Here is an 8,317-nt window from a genome sequence, read left to right as displayed (position 1 = left end):
GTATTGGATGCAATTCCTATGAGCACAAAGACAATAAATGTAATCCCACACCTAAGAGATCAATTGTTCCTAATCATGAGTCTAAAATATTGATCTTTATGTCTGTAACTCACAATTTAAGGGTTATTGGTATCAATCCTAGCCTCAACTAACGTTCCGTTCCATGTCAATTTTAGGCAAATAATACTTTTTGGAGACTCAAACGTTGTTCAAGATTTTTCGCATGCATAAATTTCATTCAGAATGTGCAAATTTTTAAGCGCAGTGTCAACTGTATGGCGGGATAGCTAAATGTATCAAATTCAACTGCCTAGGATTCTTTTTATTCCTAGAATTAAAAAGCAAACAAAAACAAAAAGCATGCAATCCTAAAATTAAAACAAAAACATGCAACTTAATATAGAAAAACAAAAAGAAATTAAAAAAATGCAAATGGCAGAATCCAAATTCATCATATCCTAGTATCTCCTCCCCACACTTACAACATGCATTTACTTCCATCATTACATAAAAGTAAAAGATAAAGTGCAGAAAAGAAATAGGATAGAAAAACTCCCTTAGGGGTGGCTTGTCAATCCAACCCCGAATTTCCGATGCTAAATTTTCAATTCCAAGCTGCAGTCTTGAAAATCAATCCGGCGTCGCTGAGTATTCCGATTAGACGGTTCTGCCAATAGAAAAAAAGAAAACAAACATAAGAATAGAGAAAGCAACAGAAAAGAAAAAGAAAAAACGTTTAATTTCATTTTTTTTTATTATTTTTTTTCGTCTCCGTCTTGGCGAGATGAACAGTGTCTCGCCGAGACGAGACGGAAAAGTTTTTTTTTTTCGAAAAAAAACAAAATTTTTTTTTCGTGTTCGTCTCGGCGAGATGAACAGTGTCTCGCCGAGACGAGACGAGAAAAAAAAAAATTTTTTTTCGGGAAATTTTTTTTTTTGATGTGTCTCGTCGAGACAGCCAGGTGTCTCGACGAGACGACACGAAAAACCTGAAAAAAAAATATATTTTTTTTAATTTTTATATACAAATCTAAACAATTGTTTCAACCTATTCAGTTTACACAGATTATAAACGAAATAGTCCCCGACAACGCTTGATGGTGTTATTGTCGGGTATTTCGAAATATAATCTAATTATAAATAAAATAGTTCCAAGCAAATTTAATCTAATTATAATCAAAATAGTCCCCGACAACGGCGCCAAAAACTTGATGCTCGTAAAGTATATAGCATTTAATAGGACAAGTGTATCCTATCGCAACAAGTAATATTGTGCTAAGCACGAAATCGAACCACAAAGACTATTCGTTATAACTAGTAAATCTACCTAGAATGATCTAATTGTTTAGAGGGTTGGATAAAGATTTGGGTTTTTAATAACTAACTAATTGAATTAAAGGAAATAAACATAACAAAATAAAGTGAACAATTGACAGGGTAGAAGGTGAATTGACGGATGGCACAATATAGGTTGAGGATTCCTTTGATTAAATCCTAGGTATGGGTTTAGGGAGTCCCGATTTGTGTTTTACCAATGATTGAAGGTAATTGTCCTAAGTGAAAGATAAATTTGTACGGGATTTGTCTAACCTATTCACATATATTCGGGTGACGGCTTGATTAGGCATATACCCTAGGTCATGCAAAGCATTAGGTTTATTGACAACTAAAGCTAAAGCCGTAGCCCAGCCACAAAGCCTCATTCCTAGTGGTCTATAGCGCAGTCAGATTTACACAAGTTCGGTATAGACGATTCCATGGTCAGGTTCTCATCTATCTATAATCCTATTTAATGTCAGGGTCACAGGCATTAAGCACATTATATACATAAACAGGCTAGTTGATCATTATCAATGTTCATTCTAGCATAAATCTTGTTCCTAACAATTTCTAGACATTAAGCATGCATAAACTGATCAATCAAAGGTCCAAGATCCCTAATCATACATATTCTTACAATCAATTTCATCCCCATCCCAAATTGGATGGGGATTAATTCATAGACAAATTAATCATAGCAATAGGTATATAAGAATAATGGGAAAAGCTTCAATTAAATATAAAAGGAAAAGATAAGAGGGAGAGATAGAAATCCAAAACCCGCTTGTCGATTCTGATTACAAAAATAGAAGATCTGGAGCTTCTTCCATCAATTGTTCTTGAACAGAAATAACAAAATAGAAAATAAATCTAATCTAGAAACAGGAAAATAAAACTGAAATAAAAGCTAAATCTACATTGTGGAGGAGAGAAAGCCCTAGCGGCTCTCCAATTTATTAAGTGGCTAATCCCCCCTGGAAGATTAGGTTTAGCTCCCTATTTATAGAGTTAGGGAGGAAACCCTAATGCCTCCAGGGTAAAATAGGCATTTAAAAAGTGTTTAAATGGGCTTCTGGGCCCTGATCCGCGAATTTCAGCAAGGGGGAAGGCGCTGGTGCGCCTTGCCCCGCCTCATCTCGTCGAGACAAGGAGTGTCTCGACAAGACGAGGGCCTGTCTCGACGAGACAGGTATTGTCTCGCCGAGATAGGTCCAAAAAGGGGCGATTTTGCTCCGGCTTTTATCTGTTTAGGTCCCTAGGCTTCCGAAAAGTGCTCTAATGGTCCCTGATGAATCCCAAAAGTGCTCTGACGGTCCCTGAATAATCCGGAAATGCTGCAATAGGCTTGGGTCTGGTTCAAAAATGCACGAAAGGTCCCTAGAAATCCATAAAAACACCAAAAATACCATAAATAAAGGAAATTACTAATTTTAACTAAAAAGTAATAAAACGATACTGAAATTAAATAGAAACAAAGGGAAAACAAACTAAATTAATCCTAAAAACCCTATATAAATGGGAGCTATCAGTAGACAGGGGTACGCTCTGCGTAAACCGGGTGGAAAGCCGTTATTTAATGGAGAAGGTGGTTCACGCGGGGCGTAGATAGGGGTACGTGTTGGAAAAATAAGCTAACGTATAGCAGCGGAAATATAAAAAATTTAACCTATTTCCATAAACCACAAGATCCGTTAATCGTTATTTCATATAAAGAGGGATAAAAGAAATACCTTTCTGAAGTTCAATCTACCGTTGCAAACGAAGTGCCCACAACTCTTACTTCGAGTTCCCGAGCACAGAACAAAACAAATATAAGATCAAGTTAGAATCAACCATTGAATAGCAACCAAAATAGATTGCCTCTAATTAATCAACACAAGATCAAGGATAAAGAGAGAAAGATGAAAATCAATTGAACGGAAGGAAGCGGTGAAATCTCGTCCTCGGCTAAGGGGGGGTCGAATTCTCTCTCCTGGAATTCTCTAGTGGATTTCGAAAATCCCTAGTAGGGGGTATTTATAATCTCTTGTATCTAAACCCTAGTTAGATAGAATTAAGTTTCTTGAATAAGAATTCAATTCGGAATAGAATTCTTAAATATTATCTATTAATATATCTAAATATAAAAGATAATAATCAATAACCTTATTGGATAATAATAGGAGTAATATAATCTAATTAAAACTCCTAACTTATTTATCCTTTAATTAATTTAATTCATAATCCTAATCTAATTAGGATTAATAAAATCAAACTAATTATTTATGTATTTACCTACATAAATCGCCCCCCCTCTATTACTGGGCCTTATTGGGCTCAGTTGGGCTTCCGTCAATTAATTAAGATCTGTCTCTCTTTTGGGTTCCAAGTCTTATGTGTGACCCATTAGGTTCTTATTGCTTCTAGCCGTATGCAACTTATTAAAATTAATTTTCAAAGAATTATATTTTAATCTTTGCATAATGGAATGATGTACAGAGTATGTGATTAGCAAGTCCGTAATCATTCCCCTAGAGCTATAAGAAGACAGGTTGATTCTGTCGTTGACCTTTCAGTATTAGTTACGGTATAATTCGATCCTTTATCAACTACGTCCTTGAACTGAATCTTATGACTATGGGTAATGTCAAGTCACATATAGCGAGACGTTCGTTTTACTTGTTCTTGGCCGAGTCAACTCCAATTAGATAGGTTAAGAGAAATCTGTATTTTAGTGCTTAAAAGGGATTGCCTTTATATAGTTATAAAACATATATCTCATTAAAACAAATGATATAAAGAACACTTCATTTACATTAAGTTTGTATCCTAGAACAATTGTCTATAGGACACTAAACCCCAACATACTCCCACTTGGACTAAAGCCAATTGTTTCTATAACTTATCCCAGTAGAAGTTAGATGACGATCATGTACTTTCTGGGATAATGGCTTTGTCAACGGATCTGCAACGTTGTCCTCTGTAGGTACTCTTTCTATTCTCACATCTCCTCTTGCCACAATTTCTCTTATAATGTGGTATCGCTTAAGGTAATGCTTGGATGCATTATGAGACCGTGGTTCCTTTGCTTGCGCAATGGCTCCATTGTTATCACAATACAGTGTAATGGGATTTACAATGTCAGGCACCACACCAAGTTCAGTAATGAACTTCCTAATCCAAACTGCTTCCTTTGCTACTTCCGCAGCAGCGATATACTCTGACTCGGTCGTAGAGAAAGCTACGCTTCCTTGTTTGGAACTCTTCCAGCTGACCGCGCCCCCATTCAAGATAAACAGGTATCCTAATTGGGATTTAAAATCGTTCTCATCTGTGAGATGACTTGCGTCTGAAAATCCTTCTATTTTCAGATCTCCTTCTCCGTACACTAGAAACATGTCTTTAGTTCTTCTCAAGTACTTAAGAATGTTTTTGACGGCAATCCAGTGCTCGTCTCCTGGATTTCCTTGGTAACGACTCGTTATAGATAACGTGAATGCTACGTCAGGTCTAGTGCATAGCATAGCATACATAATCGAACCGATTGCGCTGGCGTACGGGACTACAGCCATGCGCTTCTTATCATCATCGGTTTTAGGACATTGATGATTGTTTAACTTTACTCCATGTAGCATGGGTAAGTTACCTCGTTTCGATTCAAGCATGCTAAACCGCTTTAGCACCTTTTCGATGTATGTAGCCTGTGAAAGACCGAGCAGTCTTTTTGATCTATCTATGTAGATCTTTATACCAAGTATATAAGTTGCTTCACCAAGGTCTTTCATTGAGAAGTTACCAGATAACCATACCTTTACCGACTGTAGCAGAGCTATGTCATTTCCCATTAATAATATATCGTCCACATATAATATTAGAAATGCTACAGAGCTCCCACTTGCTTTCTTGTAAATGCAAGCTTCTTCGCAATTTTGTTCGAAACCAAATTGTTTTATGGTTTCGTCAAAACGCTTGTTCCAACTTCTAGATGATTGCTTGAGTCCATAAATGGATCTCTGAAGTTTGCAAACCTTGTTTGCATCCTTTGATATGAAACCTTCAGGTTGCATCATATATACATCCACAAGCAGATTTCCGTTTAGGAAAGCTGTTTTCACATCCATTTGCCAAATCTCGTAATCGTAGTGAGCGGTAATAGCAAGCATTATTCTGATTGATTTGGACATAGCCACAGGAGAGAAAGTTTCGTCATAATCAATTCCTTGCTTCTGACGATATCCTTTCGCTAATAACCTAGCTTTGTAGGTGCTAACCTTTCCATCCATGTCTGTCTTCTTTTTGAAGATCCATCTGCACCCAATGGGTTTTATCCCTTCGGGTGGATCAACCAAAGTCCACACTTGGTTGGTGTACATGGAATCCATTTCAGAATCCATGGCCTCGAGCCACGCTTTAGAATCTGGACTAGTAAGAGCCTCTTCGTAGTTTTCGGGTTCGTCATCTAACACGGGAACCTCATCATCATCTCCCACTAGAAAACCATATCTAATAGGGAGTTCATGAACTCTTTGTGATCTACGAAGGGGTGGCACTTGAGTTTCATCTAATGGGACTGCATCGGGTTCCTCAATCGCTTCTGTTGTTTCAGTTGGTGTTTCTTGTTCATGAACTTCATCAAGTTCAATCATGCTTCCCTTTTCTGTGTCTTCGAGAAACTCTTTCTCTAAGAAGGTTGCGTACTTGGATACTATCACTTTCTGATCATCTGGATGATAGAAGTAATATCCCATAGTTTCCTTAGGGTATCCAATGAAGAAACATTTATCAGATTTAGAATCTAGTTTGTCAGACGCAATGCATTTGACAAATGCTGAACAACCCCATACTCTCATGAATGAGAATACGGGTTTCCTAGCAACGAACAATTCATATGGTGTGGAACTAGCGGATTTAGTTGGTACTCCATTTAGGGTGAAGACGGCGGTTTTCAAGGCATAGCCCCAGAATGTCTTTGGAAGTAGTGCTATGCTCATCATGGATCGTACCATATCTAGTAGGGTACGGTTCCTCCTCTCGGATACACCATTGTGTTGTGGTGTATAGGGAGGTGTCCATTGTGCGCGGCGTCTGGCTGCCGCTGCCGCAAGGCAGCATCATGTCTGACGCCTAGGGCTGCTGCCAAACGGCAGCAGCCCGACCTCGGGCCCGGCCCGATTCCCACCTAGTTTTAAATTGTTTAAAACTATTTTTTTTAAATATATATATGTATGTTTCAGAAATTAATAGTTTTCTGTTTTGATTATCGAATGAAAATTTATTTAAAAGTTTGTTTTACCTATTTGTAAATCAAAGTTTTAAATGAATTAAAATCAAAATAATTGGGACGTGCATAATTAAAGTTTTGTGTAGTTAAGATAACATAAAAGACACGAAACTGTTAGAAGTAAAATTGGATGAAAGTTAAATGATGCGTTAATGTGATTAACCCAAATATTACATAAAATAGTTATGTAATCAACCAATTAAATTTATTTAATTGAGTCTATGCATGTTTGGAGTTATGGACATATTTGGACCCTCTTTAGTCTTTTGGTATTTTTGAAATAGGGCCTGCGAGCCCTGCCTTTCAACTATCTATTGTAATTTCTCCTCTCATCTAATTCCCTTCAATTTAATTGAAGTTTTCTTTTGTAGTATAGAAATTAATTTGTAATTTCAAGGCGCCATGGAGAAGACGGAGGACCTAAAGAGAAATATGTAATAGTTAGTATTTCCCTAGGTTTGGCCTTTTATTCCGTCTCTGGCTCGACGGAATAATTTAGATGATATGTCCATAATGCCAATGTATGTGTCTGATGTATGCTAAAGCAAATCAAGACTAAGTTAGATTATGAGACCTAAAATAAAATCCCTCATTAAAAACTTAAGTAAATAAGCAAGTTATTAAAATCGGTTGTCCCTCCCTAATATTATAATTCAGCTGGCAGTACTGAGGGCCTTTGGGTTGTTGGGTAAACTCAAGCTCGGGGTCTTACGGTAACACCTGAATTATCGAAAATCACTTTTCATGAATATGGGGTAATACTTAAATTAGATTATGATAATTGGATGGGTAAACTCATGTTTTCATAAACTAATGGGCAATACGGTTGGAATTAATATGAATAGCATATTAGTTACTAATGTGGTTAGTAACCCAATAACCTAGGAATCACATTTAAGATGTGATTGATTACATGAATCTACCTAACGAATGAGACTAGCTTGTTGGGTAAAATCAAGGCGAAATCTCAGGAGTTAGGATCCTAGCTCACTAAAGGATTTGTGAAATTCTTCGAATTAATATGGAGGGCTATTAATTTGGCAAAATAGTGGGAGCAATCTAAAATAAACAAAAGGCCTATAATTTTAGATTGATATACTTTAAAGCAAATGAATAACATACGTTTACTCTTTCTCACTCTCAGGTTTATATAATCACTCTTAAAATCATGACTAACACCGATCTTCAAAACATAATTACCAATAACAAATTGAACGATTCAAACTTCACCGACTGGTTCCGTAACCTCAAAATTGTTTTGAAGTTCGAGAAGAAAGGGTATGTACTTGATACACCGATACCCCCTTACCCAATGATGATGCTCCCTACCAAGAATTTTATGCTTACTTGAAGCATAAGGCTGATGATGATCAAGCGGGAGACATCATACTTGCATCTATGACACTGGAATTACAAAGGCAACTGCATGCAGATATGGATGCCTATTCCATGGTCAAGCACCTAAAAGAGTTATTTGTGAATCAAACTCGGTGCGAACGCTTCGAAATAACAAAACAGTTATACAGATGCAAGATGCAGGTGGGCACATCTGTGTGGCGCACTGCGCCAAGATGATTAGCCTTATCACCAAGTTTTCTAGTATTAGAGATGCGATGGACCGTGAACTAAGTGAGAACTTACTTCTTCAGTCCCTCCCCGAGAGTTACTCGCAGTTCATCATGAACTACCAAACGACTGGCTTGCAAACCTCTCTTGAAGAGCTTGCAAATATGCTCG

Source organism: Euphorbia lathyris, chromosome 1 (genome assembly GCF_963576675.1).
Source record: "Euphorbia lathyris chromosome 1, ddEupLath1.1, whole genome shotgun sequence".
In the NCBI taxonomy this organism is placed as follows: Eukaryota; Viridiplantae; Streptophyta; class Magnoliopsida; order Malpighiales; family Euphorbiaceae; genus Euphorbia; species Euphorbia lathyris.
Note: the sequence above shows the minus strand (reverse complement) of the source record.